Below are 11543 nucleotides of genomic sequence, written 5' to 3' on the forward strand. Positions count from 1 at the left end.
GGTCAGTGAAGGGTGGCGTGCCACTTAAGGATTGGGCGTGGCACGCCAAAGCAGGATCAGGGAAATCACACGCCAGCTGGGAGATTACGTTTTATGAGTTTCTTTTCCCTCCAAAATATAATTTTACTTTCACTTTTGTATTTTTCTTTATTTGCCATTTCTAGGAGTAGTATATATACCCTTGGAAGTACTGGAAAAGGGGTTAAGCAGTTGAGCTATTAGTTAAAGGATAGTTAGATTCACCTTTTCCATCTTTTACTTTTTCTTTAGCTATGAGTAGCTAAATTCCTTCTCATTGAGAAAGAAAACTCTGTTGTACTTGATGGATTAATGATAGTGAATTTCTTCTTCTCTTCATCTTCTTTTTGATTTGCTAGAAGGAATTTCGTTCTTCATGCTAGTGTTCAATCACCTTGGAAAAGGGGTTGAATGCAAAATGGGTTTCATAGGAACCTTGGAAAAGGAAACATAAAATCATGCTAGAAATCCCTTCTCACAGTTGAGTAGGATCTAGGTTTTGGTGTTTGGATATGGTGACATAAAATCCTCCCTCTACTTGGACCTATGATGATGTGTGGTATAATCAGCGATCAAGCATATCTCTCTTCATGAGCAATTAGACCAAGGAATTGGCTATTGATCAAGATCTGAGAGATTGAGTCACCAAGGGATTGGGGCTCAATCAATCATGATTGCCAAGAGGTCAATGAGTTGCATGATTGAAGAGGATATGAGCTGAATTTAATCCAAAGAGACAACATCTCTTGATCTCAATGAATCTCCCTATTCTTATCTCCCACTTTCTTTATAGCTTTCGTTTACATTTCAGTCATTTAAGTTTCTGCTCTTTGCTTCATGCCATTTCCAATTCTGCTATTTATTGCTTTCTTTACTTTTGAGTTATTTATATTTCTACACATTTAGCATTGTGCAATTACAATTTATTCTGCTTAGCTTGACTAATTCACCAATTGATTAAAATTGCTCAAATCTATCAATCTCTGTGGATACAATCCCACTCCACTGTGGGTTATTACTTGAGGATAATTTTGGTGCGCTTGCCAAAAGAACGGATTCACAAGTTTTATAATGGAGTGTGAATACCGGTCATCACTCTCTGAGGAGGGTAAAATCTTGCTAGAAATTTGTTTACAACATCATCCCATGTGGTTAAGCTCTCCTTGGGAAATGCTTCCAACCACTTTGCTACCTTATCTCTGAGTGAGAAAGGGAACAAAAGTAGTTTGTAGGTGTCAGGGTGCACACCATTGGACTTTACAGGGTCACAAATCCTCAAGAATGTAGTGAGATGTTGGTTTAGGTCCTCCTGGGCTCCGCCTCCATATGAACAATTATTCTGGACAAGTGTGATGAGTTGAGATTTCAACTCAAAGTTGTTAGCATTGATTGTTAGTTTGAGAATGCTGCTACCACAGTTTCCTGGATTTGGGTTAATATAGGAGCCTAAGACTCTCCTCTCTTGTCCAACATGATTTCCAGCATCTCCTCCAATATTGTCTTGCACTTCGTCATCCATGGTGGTTCTCAGATCTTCCTCCACTAGTTCCTCTCCAACTATGCCTTTGCCTCTTGCTTCCCTCCTTAATCTAAAGAAGGTCCTCTCAGGTTCACTATCAAAAGAGAATGAAGTTCCTCCCCTTCTACCTGTCATACATTCAATAAATAGCAAGTAGAGGACAAGTGAAAGAATCACTCCAGTCAAGATTAGTGGTTAACTTGGTTGATGCAATTAATCAAACAGTTAGAAGAATGGAAATATGAACAATGAATAGCTAAAATAATCAAAGTAAAAACAAAGAAACAGAGAGGACAGAAAAATAAAGAGCTAAAAAGAAAATAACAAGGTAATAAAAAAATACTTAATCTAGCTCTCCAATCAATTTAATCATTGTCAAATTCAAACCAATTCCCGGCAACGGCGCCATAAAACTTGATGACCAGAATTCACTCCCCAGATAAAATGGTGAATCCGTTCTTTTGGCAAGCGCACCAAAATTATCGTCAAGTAATAACCCACAATGGAGTGGGATCGTATCCACAGAGATTGGTAGATTTGAACAATTTTAATCAATCAGTGAATTAGTCAAGCTAAGCAAAATAGATTGTGATTGCAGAATTGTAAATGTGCAGAAATATAAATGACTCAAAAGTAAGGGAAAGCAGTAAATGGCAAGAAAGTAGAGCAGAAACTTAAATGACTTAATTTTAAATAGGAATGGGGAAATGCAGAATGTAAAAGAAAGCTATAAAGAAACTGGAAGATAAGAATAGGGGAATTCATTGAGATCAGGAGATGTTGTCTCTTTGGATTAAATCCAGCTCATATCCTCTTTAATCATGCAACTCATTGACCTCTTGACAATTATGATTGATTGAGCCCCAATCCCTTGGTGACTCAATCTCTCAGATCTTGATTAATAGCCAATTCTTTGGTCTAATTGCTCATGAAGAGAGATATGCTTGGTCCCTGATTATACCACACATCATCATAGGTCCAAGTAGAGGGAGGATTTTATGTCACCATACCAAATACCAAAACCCAGATCCTACTAAAGTGTGTGATAAACCACTATTTTATGGTTTATCTTGTGCTCAATTGAGTGGATTTTATCAACTCTTTACCCACTTATTCATAATATTTGCATGGTTTTATATTTTCTTCCTAATTTTATTCTATAATTGGAAACTTGCTTCCCGAACCTTTTAATTACCAAAAATTAATTTCCCCTTATCACCATTCGATACCTTGATATGTGTGTTAAGTGTTTTCAGAGATTATAGGGCAGGAATGGCTCAGAGGATGGAAAGGAAGCATGCAAAAGTGGAAGGAATACAAGAAGTTGGAGAAATTGCTAAGCTGTCCAGCCTGACCTCTTCGCACTCAAACAGCTATAACTTTAGCTACAGAGGTCCAAACGACACGGTTCCAGTTGCATTGGAAAGCTAACGTTCGGGGCTTCGATTTTATATATAATATGTCATAGTTTCCCTGAATCTAGGCGACGCGAACGCGTGCCCCACGCGGCCGCATCGCAGTGACGAAAATCAGCGTGTTTGAATTCTTCTCCAGCGATTTCTGGGCTGTTTTCGACCCAGTTTGTGGCCTAGAAAACACAGATTAGAGAGAGAGGGGTTTCACATTCATTCATGGGAGGCTTTCACATTCACAATTTTAGGAGTAGATGTAGTTTTTAGAGAGAGAGGTTCTCTCCTCTCTTTTAGGATTAGGATTTAGGACTTCTCTTAGTTTTAGGAGTGACTCTCAATCCCAGGTTCAATGTTCTTTTTATTTATTTTCCTAATTTAATTTATGATTGTCTATGTCAGATTTAAGTTCTTTTGTGAATGCAATTCGAGGAATTTTCAGATTTAATTTTGCTTTGCTTCATTTATAAATATTTTTAATTTAATTTAGATATTTTCCCTTTTGGCTTTGGTTAATTAATTGGTGACTCTTGAGTTATCCAACTCGAGGTGTTGATTGAAAATTGGAATTCTTCAAGAAATAATTCGAGATCCTATAACTCTAGCCTTTCCCAAGGAAAGAATAGGACTTGAGGATTCGAAATTAATTCATCCACTTAACTTACCTTCATAGTTAGAGGTTAACAAAGTGGGAGAAAAATCCAATTCTCATTACAATTGATAAGGATAACCAGGATAGGACTTCCAGTTCTTCATACCTTGCCAAGAGATTTTATTATTGTTAGTTTATTTTACTTGTCATTTAAATATACCTGTGCCCATAGCCCAAACTCAACATTCCCCAGAAAACTCATAACCAATAATAAATACACCTCCCTGCAATTTCTTGAGAAGACGACCCGAGGTTTAAATACTCGGTTATTAATTTTAAAGGGGTTTGTTACTCGTGACAACCAAAACATTTGTACGAAGGGATTTCTGTCGGTTTAGAGACTATATCTACAACGCGACTGTTTTTATGAAATTCTTTACTGGCAAAAAGCCTAACGTCAGTGTGAGAAGGGATTTCTAGCATGATTTTATGTTTCCTTTTCCAAGGTTCCCATGAAACCTATTTTGCATTCAACCCCTTTTTCAAGGTGATTGAACACTAGCATGAAGAACGAAATTCCTTCTAGCAAATCAAAGAGAAGATGAAGAGAAGAAGAAATTCACTATCATTAATCCATCAAGTACAACAGAGCTCCCTCTCTCAGTGAGAAGAAATTTAGCTACTCATAGCTTCAAGAAAAAGTAAGGGATGGAAAAAGTGAATCTAACTCTGCTTCAACTAATAGCTCAACTGCTTAACCCCTTTTTCAGTACTTCCAGGAGGTATTTATACTACTCCTTGCAGTAGCAATTAAAGAAAATACAAAAGTGAAAAGAAAATTACATTTCAGAGGAAAAAAAAACTCAATAAACGTGATCTCACAGCTGGTGTGTGGTTGGCGCTTCAGTGGTGTGCCACGCCTTGCTCTAATTCTGCCTTGGCGTGCCATGCCTAATCCTAAAGTAGCACGCTTCCCTTCATTGACCACCCTGGCGTGCCATGCCTTCGAGCTCAAGTGGCACGCCCAGGGTTCTTTAAAGCCTTAGGTAGCCTGGCGTGCCACGCCTTCGAGCCCAAGTGGCATGCCCAGGCCTTTTCCTTCTTATCTTTAGCTTCTGGAATGTTGAACTGTCATGGCACGCCCAGGATCTAGCATGCCACGCCCTTGTTGTGTGCTTGATCTATCTTTTCAGAAAGTTGAACTAGCGTGGCACGCCCAGGGTCTGGCGTGCCACGCCCTTGTTGTGCTTGGTTCCTTTGCTTGGCGTGCCATGCCCAGAACTCAAGTGGCACGCCCAGGTCTTCTTTTCCTTGATTGGTGATGATGGCGTGCCACACCTGAGACTCAAGTGGCACGCCTGGTTGAGGGTTGGTAGCTGGCATGCCACGCCTTCGACACCAAGTGGCATGCCCATATGATTGGCCTTTTGTCTCCCTCTCTGGAAAGTTGTACTAGCGTGCCACGCCCAGCATTCAAGTGGCACGTCCGTTTCACACGCCCAGCTTGTTTTGTTGTTTTCTTCCCCTTTTTGATGTCTTTTTCACCTGAAATTCAGCACAAACTCATTTCAAAGCAATGTACTATAATGTTCATCAAATAATGCTTGGATTGCAATGATCTAATAAGATTATGCTCTTTTATGGTCCTTTTTATGCAAGAAGAAAGGGTAGATGATGCAAGTCATCAGTCATCATACAAGTGCTCATTATTTTCTTCCATGTGATACTTATTGTTGAATTTGATGCTTGAGCTATGCTTCTCATGCCTCTTTCTTGCATGCCATAAACCCTCTTGCATCTAATTGTTATGAATTGCCTCCTTGATCTTAATTGATGTCTTACATACATGTTGTAGCTACCATGTATTTCAGCTATTATCTTTTCTTTGGCATTTATTATCACTTGGAATTTCTTCTTCCCGGCTTTAGCAATCTATATTTAACATTCTTCCTCTTTCTTTCTTCCTTAGGATGGGTACTGAAGAGAGAACTTTTGCGTGGTCTAAAAATTTGCAGATAAATCCTCGTTGCAGGTATAGCTTCTAAACCAACAAAAGTCCTTTCTTACAAACGTTTTGGTTGTCACAAGTAACAAACCCCTTTTTAAAATTGATAACCGAGTATTTAAACCTCGGGTCGTCTTCTCAAGGAATTGCAGGGAGGTTTTCTTATTATTGGTTAAGTTTGTAAATTGGGGGTTTTTAATGTATAAGATAAAAAGCGAGAACAGTAAATGGCAAGAAAGTAAATTGTATTAAATTAAATAGATAATAAAACTCTTGGCAAGGTATGAAAACTGGAAGTCCTATCCTGGCTATCCTTATCAATTGTAATGAGAATTGGATTTTTCTCCCACTTTGTTAACCTCTAACTATAAAGTTAAGTTAAGTGGATGAATTTATTCTGATTCCTCAAGTCCTAGTCTTTCCTTGGGAAAAGTTAGAGTTATTGGAACCCGAATTAATTCTTGAAGAATTCCAATTTTCAATCAACAATGAGTTTGATAACTCAAGTGTCTCCAACGACTCAACCAAAGCCAAAAGGAAAAAATCCAAATTATTTATATAATAAATAGAAGAAAGCAATCATAATTCTGAAATACCTCAATTAGCACTAATAAAGATATCAAATGTAACATGGAAGAGTTCATAAATTAAATTAGGAAAATAAATAAAAGGAACATTGAACCTGTGATGAAGAAGAAATAATCCTAAATCCTAAAACTAAATCCTAAGAGAGAGGAGAGAACCTCTCTCTCTAAAAACTACATCTAATCCTAAAATTATGAATTGTGAGCTTGTTTCTGAATGGATGCATTCCCCGACTTTATAGCCTCTAATCTATATTTTCTGGGCCACAAACTGGGTCAGAAACAGCCCAGAAATCGCTCCTTGCAATTTCTGTTACGTTCAGGTCGCGGGTAAGTGACGCGGAGGCGTCATCCACGCCTCCGTGCGGATTGAAGTTCGCAGATGCGATGCAGGTGCATCATTCAGGCGTTTGCATTGCCTAACATTGGGGCAGCTATGGAAAATTATATATCAAATCGAAGCCCCAGACGTTAGCTTTCCAACGCAACTAGAATTGAATCATTTGGACCTCTGTAGCTAAAGTTATAGCTGTTTGAGTGCGAAGAGGTCAGGCTGGACAGCTTAGCAATTTCTCCAACTTCTTGTATTCCTTCCACTTTTGCATGCTTTCTTTCCATCCTCTGAGCCATTCCTGCCCTGTAATCTCTGAAATCACTTAACACAAATATCAAGGCATCTAATGGTGATAAGAGAGGATTAATATTAGTAATTTAAAGACCAAAGAAGCATGTTTTCAATCAAAGCACATATTTAGGAAGGCAATTGTAAAACCATGCAAATAGTATGAATAAGTGGGTAAAGAGTTGATAAAAACTGCTCAATTGAGCACAAGATAAACCATGAAATAGTAGTTTATCAACCTTCCCACACTTAAACATTAGCATGTCCCCATGCTAAGCTCAAGAGAAACTATAAAGGAGTGAAGAGGAATGGTAAAATGTATGAAATGCAATCTATCTATATGAATGCAACTAAATGCAAAAATGTTTCTACCAACTTGGTTAAAAGTAAACAAATCCTTCAAGAAGAAATATGAACTGGATTTCACTAATTCAAATCATGAAAATGAAGTACAAATAGACTTACAAGAAGAAAATAGCTCATGAAAGCAGGGAACAAGGAATTGAGCATCGAACCCTCACTGGTAGTGTATAGACTCTAATCACTCAAGTGTTTAAGGTTCGATTCTCTCAATTCTCTACTAACCTTGCTTTCTAAGGCTTGCTTTTCTTCTACCAATCAACAAAAATTTAATGCACAAATACACAAATCAAGAGGTCTTTTAAGGGTTGTAATGGGGTTAGGGTCAAGGTAGGATTGTATTTGGTCAAGTGGACTAAAATCTGAATCCTTAGTTAACTTAAACTTTCCACCTAACTTAAGACAATCCATGTAATCAAAGTACAAAACCTAACTGTCCATTAACCATGTTTTCCACATATTCATGCATTCTGATTTCAAGTACAGTACATATGCATTGCTTTCACCATTTACTTTGGGGCATTTTGTCCCCTTTTTGCCTAATTGCTTTTTTTTTCTTTTTTTTCTCAATGCATATGATTAAATTATTGGATGCATGAGTCATGTCCTAAACATTTTTTTTTCACATTTTCAGAAAATTCTAACATACTCAATTCTCAAACTAAATGTTTCCAAATTCAACTTTCCCCATACTTAATTCATGAGCACTCTCACTAGTCTAAGCTAACCAAGGATTCAAATTAAGGGCATTATTGTCTTTCGCTTAGAGTTAATGATGTGCTAAAGTAAAGAACATAGGGGTATAATAGGCTCAACATTGGTTTGCAAAGGATAATAAAAGGGTAAGGCCATATGGGTATGTAAGCTCAGTGAAATAAAGGCCTCAATCATGTAAGTGTATGCATACATCAAATAATGGAAATATAGAATTAAGCAAGACAAAGATCAGAATTTTAGAGAGAAAAATACACACTAAAAATAAAATTTTGGTTGATAAAATGCAACCAATTCAAATAGGCTCAAAAATCTCACAGGTTTTGTGTGTTCGAGCTCTAAATCATGTTCCAAAATAATATTTCTTCAAACAAGTTTAATAAAAAGTTTCAATTTAAATTAGTGAAATACTCTAAAAACTTTTCTTGAAAAAGAAAATATTACTTTAACCAAGTGGTAAAATATGCACAAAATCAAATAAATATGCAATCAAACATGCAAATGCAACAACTAACAAGGAAAATAAAACATTAGTGTTTGAGAAGGAAATACTAACCCATGGAGATCGGTATCGACCTCCCCACACTTAAAGATTGCACCGTCCTCGGTGCATGCTAAGATGTACAAGTGGATGGGTGGCTCCAACTGATGCCCTTCTCCAAGGATTCTGCAGATGGACTTGTCTGTCTCCCCTTTTAGAAGTTTCTCCCTTTTTCCATCTTCGGTGGCCAGCCTAAAAGAAGAGAAAAAGAAGAATAGTAACCCAGAAATAAAGATAAGAACATAAATAAAATATGGGTGTTAATGCCAAATAATAAAGGTCTCAATTACATGGTAGCTACAACATGAAAATGAGAAAACAGTAGAAGTACATGGCAAATCAAGAGTGCAAAAAATTGCAAAAATAGGGAAGAGAGTGTGGGTAAGGAGAGATAATAAAAATTTATGTCAATGTAAAAGTAATACAGGTATAAAAGATTGGCATTGATATAAATAATATTACCTATTTAGAATAAAACAAGTCACTAAGCACCCAAAATAATTCAAGAGAAGATGCAATAGTTAAATAAGAAAATTTTAACACCAAAGAAAGAAAAATTAATTAATTTAGAAAAGAAAATAAAAATATGCATAAAAGTAAGATGCAGTGAATGAAATATGCAAATAAATTAAGTAAAATAGAATGAAGGTGAAAAGGAATGAGAAGTTAAAAAGATGAAGAGAAAGAAAGTAAGAAAGGAGAAAGAAAGAAATTAGGATTTGGGGAAGAAAAGATAAGATATTTTGGCTGATCTGGATATTCTATGCGCCGTATGTGACGCGGACGCGTGAGTGATGCGGTCGCGTGGTGCGCGATAAGGTCAGGTGATGCGGACGCGTGGGTCACGCGATCGCGTGGCCTGATTTGTGCGATTGGCGCGAGGGCAGCCCCGCGGTCGCGCAACTCTCTGTTTAAATCTCTTTTTGCCAAATTATTGGGTGAGGCGGTCGCGTGGTTGACGTGATCGCGTGGATGGCCAAGATCAGAGGATGACGCGGACGTGTGGGGCACGCGGTCGCGTCGTAGGGCTCGTGCGTCTAGCACCATTCCAGCCCCATTCCAGCCCAACTTTCGGCCATAAACCCTTGTTACGTCGATTTACAGGGCCACATGGTCGCGTGGGTGACGCGGTCGCGTGGGAGGCAAATTTTTCAACTGACGCGGACGCGTGGAGCACGCGGTCGTGTGGAGAGATTTGTGCCAAAGGCACGCCTCCAGCCACGCTCTCGCGTGACTCTCTGTTCACTTTCTTTTCTTCATAACGCACATGTGACGCGGACGCGTCGGCGACGCTGTCGCGTCACGTGCGATTTTTTTTTGTATGCATGAAAAATGCAGAATGCAATGCTAATATGAATGTTATGCAAAACTTCAGGTTTAATACAATAAAATAAAATAAAACTCGAAAACAAATAAAACTAAATAAAAATGAAAAAGGAACGATCATACCACGGTGGGTTGTCTCCCACCTAGCACTTTTAGTTAAAGTCTTTAAGTTGGACATTTGGTGAGCTCCCTGTTATGGTGGCTTGTGCTTGAACTCATCCAGGAATCTCTACCAAGTTTGTATCTCCAGTAACCTCCGGGGTCCCAAACTAGGCATGTAAAGCCCTTAAGAAGCTTCAAATAGATTCTTAGGCTCCCGGGGTGACAAATGTCAGAGCAGATTTCAGGATCCCAAATCTTGCTTTTACACCCATTTTTGTCGGGATCTGTATTTTTCCAGCCGGGTGATAAGTAATTTGAATTCTCACTGCAGCTACCAAACAGCTTCCTAGACCTATTCAATTGAGCTTTACACCAACCTTTGCGTTTAAACTTAAAGCTTCCAACCATAATGAACCTTGCAAGACAATTCTTACCACTGACCATTTTTCTCTTACTCTTAATGCCACAAAGAGCTCTAAGTTGACCATCTGTCTCCAGTAGCCCATATTCAAGTGGAATTAGAAAGCTAAAGGATATGAATTTTACCCACTTGAATGTTTTGAAGGATGATGGCTACTTAGGGGGAGGGGTCTCCAATAACTTTGGCAAAGTGATTTCAAGCTCCACTCCCTTGTGCTTTTTGACAACTTCCACCTCTTTGCAAACTTCTTCAATATCAACCTCTTCCTCTTGGTAGCTTTCTTCCAATTCAATCTCTTCTTCATTGTTTACCAAGGTTATGGGAGGTTGTGCTTCTTCTTCTTTAATCTCCATGTCTAGTCCAACGGGAGAAGATTCAAATGTAGATAAGACTTCATCAATGATTGAATCCATCTCTTGATCATCTCCTTCAAAGTTTTCAACCATGATATGCCTTGGAGGTTGTACACCCTCCTCAACATCAATTTCAAATGTCTTTGAAGGAGGCTCTATAACTTGAGTTTCCCATGGAGGTTCCGCATCTCCTAAGTCTTCAACCACTTCTTCCTCCTCAATGGCAGGCGTAGCTTCTTCCAATTGTTTCAATATAAAATCGTGCTGCTCACTGTCCACCGGAGTTTCTAATATCTCCTTCATACTACGTTCTTCATTAGATTGCCCACATGAGGCCATGGGGGTTCCTTGAGTGTCTGAATGTCGGGAAGGTAATCGATTTATCGCTTGATCCAATTGGCGAAGGGTTGCTTGAAGTTTTGCACATGTTTCCGTGAGACGATCCCTTGATTCTTGTTGCGCTCGGCTATCATAAGTAGGATCATAGTGCTCTTGGATTGATGGATATGGAGATGGCAAATATTGAGGTGGTGGTTCTTGGGAGTAATTGGGTTAGAATTGGGGTGGTTCTATATATGTTTCATATGGCTCATAAGGTGGTTGGTGTGGTGGATACGGGTTAGAATCATGTGATGATGTCTGGTAGTAGGGGGCTTGTGAGTATGGTGGTCCAAAGCTGTGTTGAGGAGAGGGTTTATAGGCATATGGTGGTGGTTGTTGATAGTCCATTGGAGGTGGTTGTTGCCATGAGGGTTGATCAAATCCTTGTGGCTCCTCCCATCTTTGATTGTTCCAACCTTGATGCCTGTTCTCATTGTAATTTCCTCTTCCTACAATATAATTGTAACCAGACTCATAACCAAAGGGGTGAGAGTTCATAGTAGAAAATAAAAATTAAAAACGAAAATAAAAAACAAATTTAAATTAAAAGGTTATTGAAATTAAAATTTTTGAATTTGAAAATTTAAATTTTGAAT

This window comes from Arachis hypogaea, chromosome 16 (assembly GCF_003086295.3).
Source record: "Arachis hypogaea cultivar Tifrunner chromosome 16, arahy.Tifrunner.gnm2.J5K5, whole genome shotgun sequence".
NCBI lineage: Eukaryota > Viridiplantae > Streptophyta > Magnoliopsida > Fabales > Fabaceae > Arachis > Arachis hypogaea.